The following is a 6991-nucleotide window of genomic DNA, read 5'->3' on the forward strand; positions in this document are numbered from 1 at the left end:
TCTTTCTTGCAAGAGATGGTGTCTTAGTTATTTTTCTGTTGCTGTGATGAGGCACCGTGGGCAGGGCAGCTTATAAAAGAAAGCATTTTAATTGAGGCTTGCTTACAGTCTCAGAGGGTTAGTCTATGATCATCATGGAGAGAGGAGTGTGACCACAGGTAGGCTGGCAGGCAAGCAGGCATAGAACTGGAGCATTAGCAGAAAGCTTACATCCTGTTCCACAAGACTGAGGCAGAAAAAGATTGAGAGTGGGCCAGGAAGGAGCTTTTGAAATCTCAAAGCCCCTGACCCCTATCCCAGTGACACATCTCCTCTAGCAAGGCCACACCTCCTAATCCTTCCCAAACAGTTCCACCAACTGGAGACTAATCATTCAAATATATGAGCCTATGGGGGCCATTCTTATTTAAACCACTACAACCCAGGAGATGTTTATGCTTCTTGTTCCCCCTTTATTCGTGTGTGCCTGTGACTGTCAATGCTGTGGTGCCTCTACCAAAGGGATGTCAGGGTCTGCAGCAGCAGATACTCTTGGAAGAGACAGGCTTCAGTTACCCAGTGATCACGTGCCCTATATCTTGGGTCCATGCCCACACAGCCCTGCATCATACAGAGGGATGGAGGGTGCATTTGGAGTGTAGACTTTGTCTTGTGAGAGCATGAAAGAGTCTTGGTGATTCCCCAAAACATTTAGGATGTGAGGAGGGAGGCATGTAGCATGAACTCCAGAACAAGCATGTATATACTCAAGCCAGGATAATACAGCCCTGACTTGGGGTAGGAGCTATCTGCTAGAGTTTGGTAAAGGGATCGCTGGTGCTGAGAATCTAGTAAACAGTCCCCCTCTCTGTGTTGCTAAATTATTATGGCCTACAGGGGGGCCTTAGAAGCTGACTTTTGATCTTACATAAACCAATAGCATTTCTATAACTGAGACAATCTCTGTCTTTATCATAAACAGCCCTGGTGTCTCATGTTTGATTATAGCACTTACAGGCAAAGGGGATGAGACCTATCTACCACCAGGCAATGGTTCTAGAAACATCTTGAGGAACCAGATAGTACAGCCCTCCATGTTCTCCTGTATGTGCTTCCTGGGTGACGGAGACAGACAACTGAACAAGCACAAAAAAAAATGAATTTATTAGAGTAATAAACGCAAAAAAAAAAATTTGAATAGGGAAAAGGGTCAAATGAACTTCCGTGACAGCCTACAGCAATGCAGAGCTGGAGTCCATGGTGGGGCAGTGAGTGAGAATAGATTTGTTGGCCTCCAGAAAGGGACACCCCACCTGCCACTGTGGACAGCACAGCAGACAACCTTTCACCCACCTGTAGGCTTTGACTCACATCTGTATGTGAAAGAATCATCTGGCAGGGAAAACAACTAGTGACCATTGGGGCCTTGCTGTCTGGGGTTAGGGCAAACCACAATGGAAGCTTTGGCCAGAGGCTTTCCACAACTGTTTCAATATTCATACAGAAATACTCAGGAGAACCAGTGCTCTGTCTAACCCCAGCTCCCGTAGACACCACCTACAGCTTGTGGCATCCCCTGGAACATCTCTAATCACAGACTCAGAAAGGAGAAGGTGGTTTTCTAACTTCTCCTCGCTGGACAGCGGTCCTGAATTTTTCCACCAAATGTAGTGCTTTTACACAAGACAAAGGAACCACTTTAGTGCACTCAATATTTATGTTTTCTTACAGACACGAAGGACTTGGTGGATGCCTCTTTACTGCCTCACTGAGGCTGGGTATGCTGGTGGTGCCCTGTAACCTGCTTCCAGGACAGGGAGATTCTCTGAATTCCAACCAGTCTAAAATACAAATTGAGAATCTATTTTAATAATAATAATAATAATAATAATAATAATAATAATAATAATAATAATGTAGCCAATCTCAGTTGCTGAGCACTTTCAACTAAACCCCTTTATGGTTATGAAAACCTATAGGTTTTATTTAATCTTGTTCTTCTTATTTTTCCTATTGAGATATTCAGTTTTCTAGCTAACCCAATTAAACAACAAGAGAAAATAAAAACACAAAGAATTTGCTCAACCCACATACACTCAACACAGTGAGGGTGAAAGTTGTGTGCACAGCTGAGCGTGTATTGTACACTAGTGTCAGGGTTTAGGTGTAAAATGAAACATACAAGTGTCCTACACGGGCTCAAGTGCTTCAACTTGGTTCCCAGCCGGCCGTGCTGTTTAGGTGTGGGTGGAACTGTTAGGTGGTAGGGCCCAGCTGGAGGAATGGCATTGCTAGGACAGGCCTTATGGGTTATAGGCCAGGCCCCAGCCTGGCCTGACCTCTCTGCCTCCCACTGAGAGGTGTGCAAGCCCTGATACAAGAACCTGCCACCACAGAGGCTCCACCCTCTGCCCTGCCATCCCATCCTGTGGGGAGCCGCAGCTGTCACCCTATATACATACATGTTGAACACCTGGTTTCAGGCCAGAGCAGAGATCATTGAGATAATCAAGCTCTTAGTTGGAGAAGCTCAGTGCCTCTAGTTTGTGATGCAAGCTGGTATGAATTTCCCGCAGCCTATTATGCTTTGCCACATAGCTGATGCTGATTGGGACCAGGGAAAGTATTTAACCCACAAGGGCTGGGGGCTGGATATAGGATTAGAGGTAAGTATATAGAATTAGAGGTAAGATGTAACAGACTGGAGAGAGAGACTGGAAAGATAGTATGTATGTAGAGGGAGAATAAGAAGTAGTGAGTAAGTATGTAGAATTAGGGCTGGTGATGGGTTATGTAAGATTTAGGAGTAAGTATTTAGAATTGGGGCTGGTAATGGGATAGGAGAGAAGATGTAGATACAGAAGTAAGATGTAAGGATAGATGTAAGATATAGAATTAGGAATAAGTATGTAACTAATAAGATGCAACTAATAAAATGTAAGTAAAGGTAAGTAAAATGAAACAAGCAAGATTACAAGGTCCCTAATAAAACCTGCATGGGGAAGAGCTCGGTGTTTGCCTCCTTACTTCTAACTGGACAGGTAAGGCAGCCGACACCATCCCAAACTGTGAGCCCAAAGAAATGCTTCCCCTTAAAGCTGCTGTTGCTGGGGGAATTAGCCACGGCATTGAGAAAAGTAACAAACACACCTAGAGGCAATATGTACATATGGTTAAAAAAAAAAATTAGACCCGAAACAAATGATTCACCATAAAACAAGATTGTTTTTCCATGAGGCTAAAATCTTGACTGCCTAAGATTCCTGAAGCTAAGAGGCAGCAGGGAAGCTAACAACTGCTGGCCTGTTATGGCTCCTGCTGTCCACGGATCTGCACACCAGCTGCGCTCAGAGGGCAACAGTCTGAACCACCTTATTCCACATTTTCTTCTGTGTTGCCTGGTTTCTTTCCTATGAAGCTTCAGGATGAAGGGTAGTTTTGAAAATTGGAAAATGGAGGTATTTTCTCAACTCATCTTTTCTCATTCAAAATCACTCAGCTACCTGCAGGGAGACTGGGATGATGGGGGTCCGGAGCTGGCTCCAGGTGAGAGCCTTCCACCTCCCCAGTTTGCAATATGGAATGTCAGCACACGACTTTATCATAGATGGTGGGTTGGGTGGGGTTGCTTAGCAATTGTCTCGTGTGGCACCAGAATTTTTCCCCTTGAGGCAGGAATGAACTTGAGACTTGTCTCCTATTTCTCTTCCCTGGCTGAGAATCCCCCAGTGTTGTGCTTCTTTCTATAGCTCCCTACCTAGCCGGTACATTACATGAAACCATCCTCCATTTTTATCCATCAAATTAACAAGATGGTGCAACACGCTAACACATTTAATGACTGTTTTGCCTTCTATCTTATTATGTGATTCCAGTACTCTACCTTTCTAGTCACTCCAAATTTTAAAAACAACAACAAAGGAAACGGCCCGAGTTCCAATTCCTGGAGCCCACCCAGATTCTCACTCTCTTCATGCACCACCTCTCTTCCTCCTGTCAGCCCACACACCTACACTCTGCCCCTTCTCCCCTTCTCACTGTTAGCTCTTGTCCCCCTTTGCTAGGATTGTCGAAAGTGCCTCCTCTCGTTTTATTCTGGTTTCGGCCTCCTCTGGTTTGATGTGGCAGCATCTACGACCCTTTAAAACCTGTCTGTCCCATTCCTGAGCTTGTAACATGTGGGTCGCTCACCGTCACACAGAGGATGAGCACTAACGTTTTCACCAGGACCTCCACCACACCACCTCACTCCCAGTGTGCATGGCCTGTGTTGTCTGCTGCAGCCGATGCTATCTGCCTTTGCCTCTTCAGGGCTTTGGTCACTACGGTGGCTTTTCTGCAGTTACATGACACTCAGGGTCCCTATGCACTTAACTAAAGCCTTTCTCCAACCACACCTTCCCCAGATTTGGTCTTGTAGGTTGCCTGCCGAGTTCCAGCTCCTACCCATGCTGCATTTCCTGTTTCCTGTCCTTCATTCCTCTTTATCATTTCTTCCTCTGACCTGTGCTCACTTCAGGTCCCAGGACCTTCTCGTGTAGCTCTGTGAGGACGAGTGTTTTTCTGTTTGCCATTGATTGCTGCTTCTCTGTGTTGGTTGCATGGTTTAAGATAGATATCTTCTGCAAGAATAGCACCCACATCACCCCAAGTCAGCAACTCCGGGAGAGAGTACACCTTCCCATTCCTCTGCTCGTCCTTCAGTAGCAATATCAGGACCTATGATGTTTTCTCAGGAAAACCCAGTTTTGCTCTGTTTTTGTGCGTGCTTCTCATTCACTGGGAGGTACAATACATGGTGTCAGCTGATGTGGATAAGGCAAGAACAGAGTTATTAGATGTACAATGTTTCCACAGAGTCACAAAGGACTCTTTATGTCTGGGCCTGTGGGCTGTAACTTAGACTGCAAGTGGACACAGAAAAGGAAAAGTCCATACGATCCAAGCAGAAGGGAAGCGGTCTGAATGTGTCTGTGCTTGACGCAAATCAAAAACTTTTTGGAGACAGTCTTGCCTAGCCCAGGCTAGCCTCAGAGTCACAGTCCTCCGGCCCAGCCGCGTTAGTGCAAGTGCAGAGGTTACAGGGCTGTGTGATGTGCGTATGTCTACCTGACTCAGGTAAAGCATAGCTGTTCGCCTCATGGAGACTCGATGGTACAAGGTGCCCTCTCCTCTGTCTCTAGATGTCAAGACTCAAATCCTGTGGAGGAGAGAACATCCCGGCTTGACGTTGTGCTAGTGTCAGCTGGTGTGTAATCAGATTGATGACATCCACACGTCTGTCTGTCTTTGAGACAAGGTGAATGTACTCTCCACAGTGAACTATAGAGGCATAGGCTCATAATGGTCCGACTGTGTAGACATATGGTGCTAGCTACTCGAGAACAATCCAGAAACAAGCAGGTGGCTACACAGTGAAATTTTTGCAGTTATTTTTTATGCTCATGGGAAAGGTACATGTCATGGGTTTATGGTCAGACAGTTAACCTATCATGAAACATGTTATGGCTAGTCAATTCCCAGGACAATGGAAACAATTTATGATGTGTAATTCACAAGAGTATTGAGAGACTACAAATTAAAAACCAAGTTAACCTCTAGTTAAGGGCATGATTAGAGAGGAGAAGAAATAAATGAAAATCTAGCATAGTTTAACCGAAAAGAAAATGCAATCAGATGTCCCTTAACAATTAATCAAAGTTAAGTAAAAAGATAATATTCACAAAAACCATGCACAACGGCAGTAATGGGATAGGACTATATAAAACAGGCACTAAAACTTTATGAATGTATCCTACAAATTTCAAACCATTTTAAAGCAAAACATCAAACCCAAAATACTAGGCACCTTAAGTGACGTAAGTGGTCAGTAACTCTTTTCTCCACTGAGCGAAAGCAAGCAGCCTCCTTCTACCCACTCAGGCAGTTCTTTCAGGATGCTTCATTTAAAATTCATATCAGGCCAAAACTACCGATATAAGCCACTAAAATTAATGAATATTTGTCAAGCACTGAGGGTTAACAGGAAAAATGAGGTCTGTGGGTGGAAATGACCTCAGCTCAGGACCACCTCACAGCCTGCCATGTTCAGACGCTCGTTCAAGGTGAGAATGGCTTCTACACAGCGTGAGCCTTCTGGTTGCCCTCTCCCCTGCATGCTTGTTTCAGACAAAGGATCTTATCGGTCTGTTTTCTCCTACTCCATAGCCTTTAGCTTCTAATCATTTAATTGTGTAAGTATCCGGGCCCTTGTTTTCTGGCCTCTGATCTGTTCTTCAGCTTTCAGATAGTACAGAGCTACTTTTCGCCTCCATTTCTTACAAAAAGGGGGCGGTGGTTCCCTCCCGCGCAGTTCTTCAGTTCGCGGGCGGTCACTGCTTCTCACTAATCCGCTGAAATCATTCCCATTATCATATTATCTAGTTTTTACCCGGCGCGGATGGAAACCACTCAAAGCGCCATTTTCAAGGTCAGAGAAGTTAGGGCTTGAGGAAGATGGTGCTTCAAAAAGAGCCACCTCTCGCCTGGGTGGTGTGAGGGATGCCCTCAGAGGAGAGCGATGAGCATGGGAAGGAGGAGGGGCAGGACCGGAGGACATGTTCGTAACTCATCTGAAGGGGGCTGCCTTGGTATTTTCTCTTTTTCCCTTTTTCTTGGGGAGGGGGGCGGTGGTGGAGGGTGGAAAGCATTCGACTTCCCCACTTATGTGGACAGGACTTGATTACACAGAGAGTGGCTGGGTCATCCAAGCCGGAGCCAGACAGCCAAGCAGGTAGACTCCTTCTGCCATCTCAGCAAGGGAAGGCATCTCAACAGGCTATGTCCTTCGCCTCCCAGGTCCTCACCTTATGAATCTGTAAGATGGAGACGATAATAGTAGGCTAGCTGTGCTAAACAATAGTTCACGTGAACTTTTGAGAAAGGGCCTGTGATGTGTTCGAACTGCAGCTCACGTCAGGACACACCACACTAGGCCCAAACAGTTCCACTTGTAAGTTCCACTTGGGAGAGA

General features: G+C 45.5%; 1 long non-coding RNA gene across 1 annotated transcript; it reads right to left on the minus strand.

Annotated features, from left to right (window-relative positions):
* Window positions 1–1677: 1677 nt before the first annotated feature.
* Window positions 1678–6991, minus strand: LOC116084716. Its single transcript, XR_004116237.1, has 2 exons — window positions 6825–6991; window positions 1678–1820 (listed from the first exon to the last, which is right to left on the minus strand). It is a non-coding gene; the product is annotated as an uncharacterized LOC116084716 (long non-coding RNA).

The sequence above is a fragment of the Mastomys coucha genome, unplaced genomic scaffold, assembly GCF_008632895.1.
Source record: "Mastomys coucha isolate ucsf_1 unplaced genomic scaffold, UCSF_Mcou_1 pScaffold9, whole genome shotgun sequence".
NCBI classification, from domain to species: domain Eukaryota; kingdom Metazoa; phylum Chordata; class Mammalia; order Rodentia; family Muridae; genus Mastomys; species Mastomys coucha.